This window comes from Mus caroli, unplaced genomic scaffold (genome assembly GCF_978045245.1).
Source record: "Mus caroli unplaced genomic scaffold, Mus_caroli_1 scaffold_8, whole genome shotgun sequence".
In the NCBI taxonomy this organism is placed as follows: Eukaryota; Metazoa; Chordata; class Mammalia; order Rodentia; family Muridae; genus Mus; species Mus caroli.
The window spans coordinates 56,698,068-56,713,554 of NW_028227263.1; the positions used below are offsets into that span (position 1 = coordinate 56,698,068).

The 15,487-nt window shown below is 42.9% G+C and overlaps 1 protein-coding gene across 3 annotated transcripts in view; it reads right to left on the bottom strand.

Annotated features, from left to right (window-relative positions):
• Positions 1 to 15,487, bottom strand: part of Me3 (malic enzyme 3) — a 190,046-nt gene that overhangs the window by 57,275 nt on the left and 117,284 nt on the right. The window lies entirely within an intron of this gene.

Consider the following 15,487-nt stretch of genomic DNA (forward strand, 5'->3'; position numbering starts at 1 on the left):
ACAGAATCCTCTCTCTCTCTCTCTCTCTCTCTCTCTCTCTCTCTCTCTCTCTCTCTCTCTCTCGGCTTTTCAAGACAGGGTTTCTCTGTGTACCTCTGGCTGTCCTGGAACTCACTCTGTAGACCAGGCTGGCCTCAAACTCAGAGATCTGCCTGCCTCTGCCTCCTGGGCAGAGGAGGGCATTAAGCGCTGGGATTAAGGGCATGCGCCACCACTGCCCAGCCCAGAAACTTCTCTTCTTTACTCTAGATCTGGCACTAGAATCCCCAGACTCACTAGCCCCAAGAGTGCCTTAGCAACTGTGTGGGTCTGTATTCCAGGCACTTGCTTTAGAGTAAAAACCACATGGCCATGACTACAATGTGGACACGAGGGTTGGGGAATATGGACATGTATGCACCAGGCACCTGAAAGGGGAGTTGTGGCTGGGGATGGGAAGAAGGGGTGGGTGCTTATCATAAGATGCTTTTTTTCTTCAGGACAGGAGTCTAATAATACCAAATTCAAACCTAGCCTTCCAGTCTACTGTAAAAGTATTGTTTATTCACTGTAAGTAAGTTGTTGTCTTGTCTGCTATCCTACATAGGCCTAGTCCTAGAAGCTTCTAGCCTCCATACAATCTAATCTAGGTCTAGAATGTTTCTATTCTCTGAAGCTTAAACTGAATAATCTCTAGCTCTTTCTGAACTCTGGTTGGCTGGTTTAACTCAGCTGTTCTTGCGCAAACTCCTTTCCAGGCTTATTCAATCTGGCTTTTCTTGTGACTTCTTCTTTTTGAACTGCTTGGCCTCAAATTAACTCAGGCAATTTGTTCTAATCTTCCAGGTCCTTCTCCTTCTCTGGCTCATTCTGTCTTCACCTATGTGTAGCTTGTTCTGTCTCTGCAACCTGTCTCTACACAACCTCCTTTCTCTCTCTCCTCACTATCCCCTTAAGTAGCTTCCCTCTTTTCTCTCTTCTCCTGAGAGTTGGGCATATCCTAGTCTGTTAAGTCTTTCTCTGATTCCTTACTTTGTCCACCACCAAGACATCACTTTCAAACATAGGTACTTCCTTCTACAAATGAACTTTAACCTTCATTGTTTGGGAGTAAAGGTGTGTAGAGGGCATGTCTGTATTCCACTCAGAGGACTTAAAGGTGTGTAGTAAGGGCTGAGCCACACTACAACTAGAAACAGTTCCCCCCACCCCCTCCCCACAGTAAATAACATAATCTCTGGTTTTACAGTGAGATCAACTAATTCTGCAGCAGTCTACTATGAGAGTCCAGTTGTAAATGTAAGATAATAGAGTGCATTCAATTTAATATCTTATCACCTGATTTAGCGTGTTTCATGTTTAGACTTAGAGGACATGGAGTAGAGGTAAGAGAATATGTGGGAGTCAGCAATCCCTTCTTTCTCTTTTTCACTCTTAGTAGATAAGCGTAGATAAGCATAACATTTATATACTCAAGTCTTCATCATTCTAGAAATGAAACAAGATTCCTGGCTTCTGGTAGTGACACAGGCTACCCTTGCGCCAAACAACTATTATAAAGTCATTCATTTATAAACAATTTATTTTACCATCATGTTTGAAATATGTATCTGTGGGTCTGCAGCAATGGCATTGGCCAAATGGTGCTGGAAACTGGAGGAGCATCTGCCTTTGAAAGCAGCAAGAATTCTGTGGCTCTGCAGCTTTTTGCCTGAGGGCAGTCCGATCTTCAAACAGCTTGGAGCAACAGAAAGTCACAGACGTACAGGTTGAGGTGCCTGAGAACAGTTTTGGTATTAGAAAGAACATCTGGACAGTGAAGGGGGAACTCTGAAGGGAGGAAACTTCAGAGAGAATTGACTCAAGTCTGGGCAAAAAAATTCCCAGCCATTGACTGGCCATGAGCAAGAAGCCGAAGGAACGGAGTGGAGACATTGGTTCTCGCTGATTTGAGAAGACGGAGCTTAGAATGTGAATTCAGCTTAGTTAACTCTCATAGGACAAAAAAAACTGCTTTTGAGAGAAACAAATACAATCCAGCATCCATACACTCCAGGGTACTAGAGATATCCATTACAATAACCTGCTTATTTCATTTATGCTTGAATTTCCAAAATTAAAGGAGTGTGTGTATGTGCGCGTGCGCGCACGCTCCTATACATGCCTGTCACACATGCCTGTGAAAGTCAGAGGCTGAAATCATGAATTTTCTACCTTATATTTTGAGATAGGGTTTGAGTAGCCTGGAAGCCCAGCAAACCCCAGAGCTACCTTGTCTCTCCCTCCCAAGTGCTAGGATGGCAGGGCTCATTGCTGCCCTCAGCTTTTTAAAATGTAGCTTTTTAGGTTCTCACATTTGCAGGAAAGGTGCTTTTCCCACTGAGCTATCCCTCTAACCCTCATGAAGTATTCTGAATGTCAGGCCCATACTCTGATCACTTTTTCTTCTCTCCCCAGTACTAAACTAAAAATCAAATAGTACTAAAACTAAACCAAAACAAAACCCCAGCTTGCCTACAGAAACTGCCTGTTTTGATGCCTTCCATTAATTCTACACCCACAATAGTAGCGTGCCTTTCATTAACACCCTGTTACCAAACCTCCAGCGATATCCACCTCTTTGAAGGCAAATGGACACTTTTCAGCCCATCATCTTTGATTTGCTTTTTTTTTAAAAATGAATCATTTGTTTTTATTTTATAAGTGTTTTATCTACGTGTGTGTATGTTTTCTATTTGTGTGTAGTGCTCCCAGAGGCCAGATGAGAGCATTGGATTCTCTTGAGCCGGAGTTACAACCAGTTGAGAGCTGTCTGATGAAGATGCTGAGAAACGAATTTTAGCCTTCTGCACAAGCAGGAAGTGCTCTTAAGAGCTGTTTGTCTGTCGGTCCTTTGGCTTCTTGGACAGAATTTTGACAGAATGCTACTAACCCCCAACCAGCAAATGTTGGTTTTTGTGAGTGAGTCTCCTTTCTTTTTTTCCCCCCTTCTCTGACTGCTCTTATTTATGCATTTATGCTGCTCACCCAGCCGTGTTTGTGATAACATTCCTCAAATACTTCCTGTATCTTACATTCGGTCTTCCACTATGCAGCCTTATCAATGCCAAAGGCATTTGGACTATGAATTTCAAATATCTGAAGACAAGAATTTCTCATTTTGAGTGCTATTGACACTTTATGTTAGAGAATTCTTTGCTGTGCAGGTGAGGTTGCCCTGAACTTTGCAGCATTTTTGGCAATCTCTCTCTCCCATTATATGCCAGTAGCACCTCATACTCTGCCATAGCAACAACAGCAGCAGCAGCAACAACAACAACAACAACAACAAAATGTCTCCAGTCATTATCAAATATACCCAGAGGGGACAAAAATCATCATAGTCTTTGAAGGGATGGTTCTAGACCTATGTCTTAACTGCATGTCTGACACATGTCAAAGGCACCCACATGTAACCTGTCTAAGGCCAAATTTACGATCTAGCCTTTCACCAATGTGACTTGAAGACAAGATAAAACACAGACTCATTTCTTTCATTCTCTAGCTGTCAGCCACACTGGCTTCCTTTCCAAACTCTGAGTAGCCGTGGGCCTCCTTCCTCATGTTGTTGAGGCTTTTCCTTCTGCCCAGTACCCATGTGCCTCCTCACTCTTCTGAGCTAATTCGTCCTTATTATTCTGATAATTTCCAAACCAGGGTAGAAGGCCCTTGTTATGAGCTCCATGTCCCTTATTCCTACAAGCACACATATATTACTGTGTGGCTCCTTGCCTAATTTCCCCACATTAGATTGTAAGCATCACAAAGGCAAGGTCAGCATCTACTTTTGTTGGCGTTCAGCACCAGATCCTCCTGCTTAGTTCTAATACATGCTGTCTTTGAACAAGGAAATACTCGAATCAACAGATGTTGACGATGTTCAAGTGATAAAGGAGAAGACTGTTGAATAAACTAAGGTGAGAGTTGGCACAAAGGCAATTCGCCTGGCTGCCCTGGAGGGATCCTGTGAACTGGGTGATAGTTGGTGGTGTTAGAGAATGCAGATAAATGTGTGAAGGGTGGAGGGTGGGCCAGGGAAAAGAAACACACTGAAGATTTGGGGTATAGGGTTCTACTTTTGAAGGGGGCAGAGTAAACATCAGATTAGCTTACTCTTTTTTTTTAATTTTTAATATTTTTATTACATATTTTCCTCAATTACATTTCCAATGCTATCCCAAAAGTCCGACATAGCGCCCCCCACTTCCCTACCCACCCATTCCCATTCTTTTGGCCCTGGCATTCCCCTGTATTGGGGCATATAAAGTTTGCAAGTCCAATGGGCCTCTCTTTCCATTGATGGCCGACTAGGTCGTCTTTCGATACATATGCAGCTAGAGACAAGAGCTCCGGGGTTCTGGTTAGTACATCATGTTGTTCCAACAATAGGGTTGCAGATCCCTTTAGCTCCTTGGGTACTTTCTCTAGCTTCTCCATTGGGAGCCCTGTGATACATCCAATAGCTGAATGTGAACATCCACTCCTGTGTTTGCTAGGCCCTGGCATCGTCTCACAAGAGACAGCTATATTTGCGTCCTTTCAGCAAAATCTTGCTAGTGTATGCAATGGTGTCAGCGTTTAGAAGCTGCTTATGGGATGGATCCCTGGATACGGCAGTCTCTAAATGGTCCATCCTTTCATCACAGCTACGAACTTTGTCTCTGTAACTTCTTCCCTGGGTGTTTTGTTCCCAATTCTACGAAGGGGCACAGTGTCCACACTTTGGTCTTCATTCTTCTTGAGTTTCATGCGTTTAGCAAATTGTATCTTATATCTTGGGTATCCTAAGTTTTGGGCTAATATCCACTTATCAGTGAATACATATTGTGTGAGTTCTTTTGTGATTGTGTTACTTCACTCAAGATGATGCCCTCCAGGTCCATCCATTTGGCTAGGAATTTCATAAATTCATTCTTTTTAATAGCTGAGTAGTACTCCATTGTGTAAATGTACCATAATTTCTGTATCCATTCCTCTGTTGAGGGACATCTGGGTTCTTTCCAGCTTCTGGCTATTATAAATAGGGCTGCTATGAACATAGTGGAGCATGTGTCCTTTTTACCGGTTGGGACATCTTCTGGATATATGCCCAGGAGAGGTATTGCTGGATCCTCCGGTAGTACTATGTCCAATTTTCTGAGGAACCTCCAGACTGATTTCCAGAGTGGTTGTACAAGCTTGCAATCCCACCAACAATGGAGGAGTGTTCCTCTTTCTCCACATCCTCGCCAGCATCTGCTGTCACCTGAATTTTTGATCTTAGCCATTCTGACTGGTGTGAGGTGGAATCTCAGGGTTGTTTTGATTTGCATTTCCCTGATGATTAAGGATGTTGAACATTTTTTCAGGTGCTTCTCTGCCATTCGGTATTCCTCAGGTGAGAATTCTTTGTTCAGTTCTGAGCCCCATTTTTTAATGGGGTTATTTGACTTTCTGGAGTCCACCATCTTGAGTTCTTTATATATATTGGATATTAGTCCCTTATCTGATTTAGGATAGGTGAAGATCCTTTCCCAATCTGTTGGTGTTTTTTTTGTCTTATTGATGGTGTCTTTAGCCTTGCAGAAGCTTTGTAGTTTCATGAGGTCCCACTTGTCAATTCTCGATCTTACAGCACAAGCCATTACTGTTCTATTCAGGAATTTTTCCCCTGTGCCCATATCTTCAAGGCTTTTCCCCACTTTCTCCTCTATAAGTTTCAGTGTCTCTGGTTTTATGTGAAGTTCCTTGATCCACTTAGACTTGACCTTAGTACAAGGAGATAGGAATGGATCGATTCGCATTCTTCTACATGTTAACAACCAGTTGTGCCAGCACCATTTGTTGAAAATGCTGTCTTTCTTCCACTGGATGTTTTTAGCTCCCTTGTCGAAGATCAAGTTACCATAGGTGTGTGGGTTCATTTCTGGGTCTTCAATTCTATTCCATTGGTCTATTTGTCTGTCACTATAACAGTACCATGCAGTTTTTTATCACAATTGCTCTGTAGTAGAGCTTTAGGTCTGGCATGGTGATTCCACCAGAGGTTCTTTTATCCTTGAGAAGAGTTTTTGCTATCCTAGGTTTTTTGTTATTCCAGATGAATTTGCAGATTGCACTTTCTAATTCGTTGAAGAATTGATTTGGAATTTTGATGGGGATTGCATTGAATCTGTAGATTGCTTTTGGCAAGATAGCCATTTTTACAATGTTGATCCTGCCAATCCATGAGCATGGGAGATCTTTCCATCTTCTGAGATCTTCTATAATTTCTTTCTTCAGAGACTTGAAGTTTTTATTATACAGATCTTTCACTTCCTTAGTTAGAGTCATGCCAAGATATTTTATATTATTTCTGACTATTGAGAAGGGTGTTGTTTCCCTAATTTCTTTCTCAGCCTGTTTATTCTTTGTGTAGAGAAAGGCCATTGATTTGTTTGAGTTAATTTTATATCCAGATACTTCACCGAAGCTGTTTATCAGGCTTAGGAGTTCTCTGGTGGAATTTTTAGGGTCACTTAGATATACTATCATATCATCTGCAAAAAGTGATATTTTGAGTTCATCTTTTCCAATTTGTATCCCTTTGATCTCCTTTTGTTGTCGAATTGCTCTGGCTAGGACTTCAAGTACAATGTTGAATAGGTATGGAGAAAGTGGACAGCCTTGTCTAGTCCCTGATTTTAGAGGGATTGCTTCAAGCTTCTCACCATTTACTTTGATGTTGGCTACTGGTTTGCTGTATATTGCTTTTATCATGTTTAGGTATGGTCCTTGAATTCCTGATCTTTCCAAGACTTTTATCATGAATGGGTGGGTGTTGGATCTTGTCAAATGCTTTTTCCACATCTAACAAGATGACCATGTGGTTTTTGTCTTTGAGTTTGTTTATATACTGGATTACGTTGATGGATTTCCGTATATTGAACCATCCCTGCATCCCTGGGATGAAACCTACTTGGTCAGGATGGATGATTGTTTTGATGTGTTCTTGGATTCGGTTAGCAAGAACTTTATTGAGGATTTTTGCATCAATATTCATAAGGGATATTGGTCTGAAGTTTTCTATCTTTGTTGGGTCTTTTTGTGGTTTAGGTATCAGAGTAATTGTGGCTTCATAGAATGAGTTGGGTAGAGTACCTTCTGTTTCTATTTTGTGGAATAGTTTGTGAAGAACTTGGATTAGATCTTCTTTGAAGGTCTGATAGCACTCTGCACTAAACCCATCTGGTCCTGGGCTTTTTTTAGTTGGGAGACTATTAATGACTGCTTCTATTTCTTTGGGGGGATATAGGGCTGTTTAAATCATTAACCTGATCTTGATTCAACTTTGGTACCTGGTATCTGTCTAGGAACTTGTCCATTTCATCCAGGTTCTCCAGTTTTGTTGAGTATAGCCTTTGGTAGAAGGATCTGATGGTGTTTTGGATGTCTTCAGGATCTGTTGTTATGTCTCCTTTTTCATTTCTGATTTTGTTAATTAGGATGCTTTCCCTGTGCCCTCTAGTGAGTCTGGCTAAGGGTTTATCTATCTTGTTGATTTTCTCAAAGAACCAGCTCCTCGATTGGTTGATTCTTTGAATAGTTCTTCTTGTTTCCACTTGGTTGATTTCGCCCCTGAGTTTGATTATTTCCTGCCGTCTACTCCTCTTGGGTGAATTTGCTTCCTTTTGTTCTAGTGCTTTTAGGTGTGTTGTCAAGCAGCTAATGTGTGCTCTCTCTAGTTTCCTTTTGGAGGCACTCAGAGCTATGAGTTTTCCTCTTAGAAATGCTTTCATTGCATCCCATAAGTTTGGGTATGTTGTGGCTTCATTTTCATTGAATTCTAAAAAGTCCTTAATTTCTTTCTTTATTCCTTCCTTGACCAAGGTATCATTGAGAAGAGTGTTGTTCAGTTTCCACGTGAATGTTGGCTTTCTATTATTTATTTTGTTATTGAAGATCAGCCTTAGTCCATGGTGATCTGATAGGATGCATGGGACAATTTCAATATTTTTGTATCTGTTGAGGCCTGTTTTGTGACCAATTATGTGCAATTTTGGAGAAGGTACCATGAGGTGCTCAGAAGAAGGTATATCCTTTTGTTTTAGGATAGAATGTTCTGTAGATATCTGCCAGATCCATTTGATTCATAATTTCTCTTAGTTTCTCTGTGTCCCTGTTTAGTTTCTGTTTCCATGATCTGTCCATTGGTGAAAGTGGTGTGTTGAAGTCTCCCACTATTATTGTATGAGGTGCAATGTGTGCTTTGAGATTTACTAAAGTTTCTTTAATGAATGTGGCTGCCTTTGTATTTGGAGCATAGATATTCAGGATTGATAGTTCCTCTTGGAGAATTTTACCTTTGATGAGTATGAAGTGTCCCTCCCTGTCTTTTTTAATGACTTTGGGTTGGAAGTCAATCTTATCAGATATTAGAATGGCTACTCCAGCTTGTTTCTTCATACCATTTGCTTGGAAAATTGTTTTCCAGCCTTTCATTCTGAGGTAGTGTCTATCTTTTTCTCTGAGATGAGTTTCCTGTAAGCAGCAAAATGTTGGGTCTTGTTTGTGTAGCCAGTTTGTTAGTCTATGTCTTTTTATCGGGGAGTTGAGTCCATTGATATTAAGAGATATTAAGGAAAAGTAATTGTTGTTTCCTGTTATTTTTGTTGTTAAAGTTGGCATTCTGTTCATGTGGCTGTCTTCTTTTAGGTTTGTTGAGGGATTATCTTCTTGTTGTTTCTAGGGCGTGGTTCCTGTCCTTGTATTGGTTTTTTTCTGTTATTATCCTTTGAAGGGCTGGATTCGTGGAGAGATAATGTGTGAATTTGGTTTTGTCGTGGAATACTTTGGTTTCTCCATCTATGTTAATTGAGATATTGGCTGGGTATAGTAGCCTGGGCTGGAATTTGTGTTCTTTTAGTGTCTGTATAACATCCGTCCAGGATCTTCTGGCTTTCATAGTCTCTGGTGAAAAATCTGGTGTAATTCTGATAGGCTTTCCTTTATATGTTACTTGGCCTTTTTCTCTTACTGCTTTTAGTATTCTATCTTTATTTAGAGCATTTGTTGTTCTGATTATTATGTGTCTGGAGGTATTTCTTTTCTGGTCCAGTCTATTTGGAGTTCTGTAGGCTTCTTGTATGTTCATGGGCATCTCTTTCTTTAGATTTGGGAAGTTTTCTTCTATAATTTTGTTGAAGATGTTTGCTGGTCCTTTGAGTTGAAAATCTTCATTCTCATCCACTCCTATTATCCGTAGGTTTGGTCTTCTCATTGTGTCCTGTATTTCTTGGATGTTCTGAGTTAGGATCTTTTTGCATTTTACATTTTCCTTGATTGTTGTGCCGATGTTCTCTATGGAATCTTCTGCACCTGAGATTCTCTCTTCCATCTCTTGTATTCTGTTGCTGATGCTCGTATCTATGGTTCCAGATTTCTTTCCTAGGGTTTCTATCTCCAGTGTTGCCTCATTTTGGGTTTTCTTTATTGTGTCTACTTCCCTTTTTAGGTCTAGTATGGTTTTGTTCATTTTCATCATCTGTTTGGATGTGTTTTCCTGTTTTTCTGTAAGGACTTCTACCTGTTTGATTATGTTATCCTGTTTTTCTTTAAGGATTTGTAACTCTTTAGCAGTGTTCTCCTGCAATTCTTTAAGGGATTTTTGTGCTTCCTCTTTACTGTCTTCTACCTGTTTACCAGTGTTCCTTTGTATTTCTTTAAGTGTGTTATTAAAGTCCTTCTTGAAGTCCTCTACCATCATCAGGAGATATGCTTTTAGATCCGTGTCTAGCTTTTCCGCTGTGTTTGGGTGCACTGGACTGGGCGAAGTGGGAGTGCTGGGTTCTGATGATGGTGAGTGGTCTTGGTTTCTGTTAGTAAGATTATTACGTTTACCTTTCGCCATCTGGTAATCTCTGGGGTTAGTTGTTGTCGTTGTCACTGTTTAAAGATTGGAGCAGAAGCTGTGTTCCACTCACCAGCAGTCTCAAAATCCTGTGGCGGGGGTCGTGGGTAGCTGGCGGTACGCTGGAAGAGGCCTGTGGTCTAGCTACACTGGTGCTGGTCCGGCCGGATGAGGCCTGTGGCCCTACTCAGGCCGGTTTCTGTTTCCCTAACTAATGCAGTCTCAGGTCCCGCGTGCAATTGGATTGGAGCAGAAGCTGTGTTCCACTCACCAGAAGTCTTAAGATCCTGTGGCGGGTGTTGTGGGTAGCTGGCGAGTGTCAGCTGACCCTGCGCCCTAGCTACCCTGGTGCTTTTCCTACTGGAAGAGGCTTGTGGCCCTACGTAGGCCGGATTTCTCCCTCCCCAACCAAAGCAGTCTCAGGTCCCGTGTGATTGGACTGGAGCAGAAGCTGTGTTCCACTCACCAGCAGTCTCAAAATCCTGTGGCGGGGGTCGTGGGTAGCTGGCGGGTGTCAGCCGACCCTGGGCTCTAGCTATGCCGGTGCTGGTCCGGCCGGATGAGGCCTGTGGCCCTACTCAGGCCGGTTTCTGCTTCCCTAACTAATGCAGTCTCAGGTCCCGCGCGCAATTGGATTGGAGCAGAAGCTGTGTTCCACTCAACAGAAGTCTTAAGATCCTGTGGCGGGTGTTGTGGGTAGCTGGCGAGTGTCAGCCGACCCTGCGCCCTAGCTACCTGGGTGCTTTTCTGACCGGAAGAGGCTTGTCTAGCTTACTCTTAAAACGTCATGGCTTCCAGGTGAAGAGTACTAGAATATACCACCCTAAACTATGCCTCTTCCACCTAGACACTATTTTGAGCTATTTCATTGTGAACTGAAGTTTTCTGGGGTAAAAAGAAGTCACAGCTGTGTTCTACAAGGCTGATTAAAACTGATGACGGAGGGTTGGAATGTTGCCAGATTATCTTCTGCTATCTTTAGCTCTCAGTGTCTGGCCCAGCATCCTTTGATTTTTCAGGTAAATGCTTTTGGAATGGATTAACAGGTCTCTTATTCTACCAAAAGCTAAGAATGCTATTAGATAATATCTGAAACCTGTAACAGATTAAATTTTTTTTCTGTGCTGTAACCTGCCTACCTGATGTTCCCACCAAAATATTTGAAAAATGCCTTGATTTATAACTTCCGTTTGTTCTGTGACTATAAAAATTTCCTGCAACTGTTGCCATGTTGAAATATGGCATTTGAGGAACCTGAATCCATGTTCCTGGGCCATGTTCACTCATGTGGTTCCAGAATGGGAACTAGAAAAATCATTCTGAGTGAGGTCACCCAGACCCAGAAAGACACATGTAGTTATGTCCTCACTTGTAAGTGGATATTAGCTATAAAGTATAGAATAATTTTGGGTCTACAGACCTAAAAAAGCTAAGTAATAAGGAGGGCTCAGGGATGTGTGAATCTCACTGAGAAGAGGAAATAAAATAGACATCAAGGGTGGATGGGGGTGCTGGCTGGCAGTGGGAGTTGGGGTGAGAACAGGAAGGATCAGGTGGGTGGAGGACAGAGGGAGAGACAACTGAAATGTGGAGGCATCTCTGGGATGAGCTAGAAACCTAGGGCAATGGAAACTCCCAGGAATCCATGAGGGTGACCCTAAGACTCCTAGAAATGGAGGCTATGGAGCTAGAAATGGCCATCTCCTGTAACCAGGCAAGACTTCCAATGGGGTATTGGGACCCCAACCCAGCCACAAAACTTTTGACCTACAATTTGCTCTGCCTCCAAGATGTGCTGGGACAGGAAATCTAGCACAATCATCAGAGAGGCTTCACCCAGCAAATGATGGAAACAGATGTAGAGACCCACAGCCAAACATTAGGTGGGGCTTGGGGAATCCTTCAGAAGAGGGAGGAATGTTTGTAGGAGCCAAAGGAGCCAAGGACACCACAGAAAAACCCACAGAATCAATCTGGACTCATAGGGGCTAACCAGGGAGCCTGCGTGGGACTGACCTAGTTCCTCTGCACATATGTTACAGTTGTCTAGCTTGGTCTTCATGTGGGACTCCTAACAGTAGGAGCGCAGGCTGTCTCTGACTCTTTTGTCTGCCTTTGGGACCCTTTCTTCCTACTGAGCTGCCTTGTCTAGTCTCAATAGGAGACTATGCACCTAGTCTTACTGCAGCTTGATGTGCTAGGGCTGGTTGATATCCATGGGAGGATTTCCTTTTTCTGAAGAGAAAGGGGAGGAGGAGGGGGTGGGGGAGGGGAGGAGGAATGGATGGGGGGGGGAAGAGGAGGGGAAACTGCAGTTGGGGTGTAAAACAAACAAAGAAACAAACAAACAAATATCAGTCCTCTGTATTGACAATAAGAGGGAGAAAGGGACAGGGATACTTGAACAGTTTTACATTAAACTTCTGAGCTGATGAACTGTTAGAAGACTTGTTCATGTTTTCTTTTAAAGCATCTTTACAGGGGCTGTAGAGAACAGACTATAAAATTTCCCACTTTTGAAATTTATTAAGAGCTTTTTAAAAAAGTGCATATAAACTAGAGTGAAGGAATGCCCTGGATGTGGGGTTTGAGACGTTTTTTCTTTCTGTAATTCTTGCTGGTGGGGGTGGGGGTTTATGATACTATTTAATAAAAGGATTGCAGGCCAGGCAGGATTCTCAAGGGGTTGCAGGGAGAGAATGAAATCCTGAGTGAATGTGTACTGTTGACATGGGCATGGGGGCACGTTAAGGACCCCAGCGCCTCAGCTCCGTGGGGCTGGACAAAGTCTTTCCTGAGCAAGGCTCAGAGGGATGCAAAGCATCCTTGGGTCTGAACGTAAATGCTGACGATGTGTGCAGAAAATGTCCACCATAGCTTCCTCTCCTTGGATGATTACAGCCTGAAGGCTGCTCCCCTACAGAGATGGCTCATATAGAGAATAACTAAACCGGCCTCCTTGTTCAGCTGTATGCAACAACCATGCCTCTCTGTTCAGCTGTAGGTAATGAACACGCTAGCTTCCATACTTCCAGGGTGCTCCAGCTTCACCATCTACATTTTTCTGTGTTTTGTGTCTTTCACCTTTTCACTTCTTCACTGCTCCAGTTAGAGCAGTGCTTGGAATCATATGGCAGGTAGGGGACTGGGGGACACCTTCATATTCAGCCTGAAAAGCATCTAGACCAGTACAGAAAGAAGCTCCTGTAGAATGCTCTCAGGAAACCACTCTCAGTTCTAGTCTCTGCACTCAGGGGAAATCAACATTTCCAGCAGAACAGGTGATGGGATGGATGGCTATTCTCCACTTCTGTAAGATGTTTATTAGCTAAGGAATGCAGAAGCTTGTTGGCATTCCTCCTCAGTGGCCTCAGAGTACCTATGTGCCTTGGGAAACCCCCTTTGCAGCCCTGCTTGGCTCTACCCCAGGAGCTCAATATCCAGTAGGCACTGAGGCTGGAGAAGCATTTAAAGCAGCACCCACAAGTGATGAGGCTGCCCTGGCTTCACTGACATCTGGGAGGACTTCCAGAGGGAAGACAGCAGAGACTAGGGGTTAACGAGCCGGCTCTGCAGCCTCAGTGCCTGGCCTCCAAGCCTGGTGCTGCCAGTGCCTAGCAACACACCTATGTACAAGTTTCTTTTCTATTCCTTGGTCTCCTGTTCTTCACAAATCATGGGAATGAATGACTTCCCAGGAGGCATTGACTTCCACAGCTGGGTGATGGCCTAGAGTAGTGTGATTAGACCATCATCCTGCTGGAGGCACAGAGGCAGGGAAGAAAGTAGGAAGGTCCAAAAAGTCCTGCCTACCTCTGAGATGCACAGGCATTTCCAGGATTGGAGTGAATCACTGACTGCCAAGATGCTGGACATCCTGCAGAGCCAAGGCAACAGTGGAGACCCTCATCAAGACTGGTGGCTTTTTAGAGGGACTAAGACAGAATGCTCCTATTCCTGAGGCTGCCTGGATGAGCATCTGGGTAGAGGCATTCATGGGAATCCCACTGTCAACAGCCACCAAGTGGAACAGAGCAGTAATTTAACCACTTGTAATTTCGCCTAGGTTTTCCTTACTTACCTCAGGGAAGCAAATATAGAATTTGAGAGGTATGAAAAAAAAAACGTACATAGTACTATGGCAAACTGCTGATGTATGGAGCCAATTTTTTAATGACTAGATGCCTTGCTTTACATAAAATAAACATTTCCTGAGAGGCTATGAGTTAATAAGTTTCTAAACTTAAAAGCGTACTGTGTTTGTACTCAGAATACTGCTGTGTAAGGGAAAACTGTGGCGAATGGCTTGGAATTCTATGACCTCTGATGTATCAGTCTGCTTGCTGTCACTGTGACAGAATGCTTGAGATAGACAATTTATAAAGAGGGAAGGTTCATCTTGGCTCATGGTTTTGGAGGTTTCAGCCCATAGTGGTTTGGTCCATTGCTTTCAGGCTTGTGGTGGCAAAGTAGCTCATGGTAGAAATACATGACAGTGGGAGCCCTTGCCTCATGGCAGCTGGAAGACAAAGAGGAGTGGGCTATGGTTCCCAAATCCTCTCCAAGGGTATGGACCAAGCCACCTGTCTTCATCCATCAGGTTCTGTCTCCTAAAGATGCCACTAACTCTCCACAGCACTGAAGACAGAAAGGAAGGTGCCTGGGACTGTGGGGTTTGTTTCAGATCTAAACTATAGCAATTTACTCATGGCATCCCCAAGTTTGGATTTTTCCTTCTGTAGTTCCTAGAAACAGAGCTCAGACACTCCTAGCTAATGTGTGGTCATCTGGGTGCATAGGGTTGACCTAATATGATATAGTGGCATGGCTCCTCTTTCCTGGAGCTTTGGAGTAAGGGTGAAGAGAGATAAAGGAATCAACCCATGTTTAACAAACATTCACTGAGCACCTAAGCTATTCTTCCACACAATCAACTGGACCTGAAAGGCATATTTGTTGTGGGCTGCTCATCTTGCCACAAAGCCGAAAGTCTTCCTGCTACAGTATACTGAAGCAATTGCTTCTATTCTATTCTATTCTATTCTATTCTATTCTATTCTAGCAAGAACATTGTGTGCAACTTCTTCCAGGCACAAGGATTTGCTGGAAGGAAGCACAGCCTGGTAGCTCTTCTGGTGAATAAGCAAAATAGAAGTGGACACAAGAGAACACACCTCATCTAAGGGTTGGTGTGAGTTTACCTCCTTCACCTTCTCCCTTTGCTACAGCAATGCACACAGTTCTAGATAAAGCTACTTCACTAGCCTGGACCTGGAATGAGGGAGACACAGAACATAGCTCTAGGTAGTTATTGGTGTGTGTGTGTGTGTGTGTGTGTGTGTGTGTGTGTGTGTAGAAGCACAACATGAAGCACAGAATAAAGCTTATTTTAAAGAATATACATATAATTATATATATATATATTCTATGTATGATTCTATGTGCACATGTATGTAGCCACAGAGTTCAGCAGAGGACATAAGATCCCTTGGAGCTGAATTTACAGGTGTTTGTGAACCTCCTGATGTTGATAATAAGACTTGAATCCTAGTCCTAGTGAATGAGCAGCAATTGCCCTTACTTGTTTGTTTTAGAAATGTT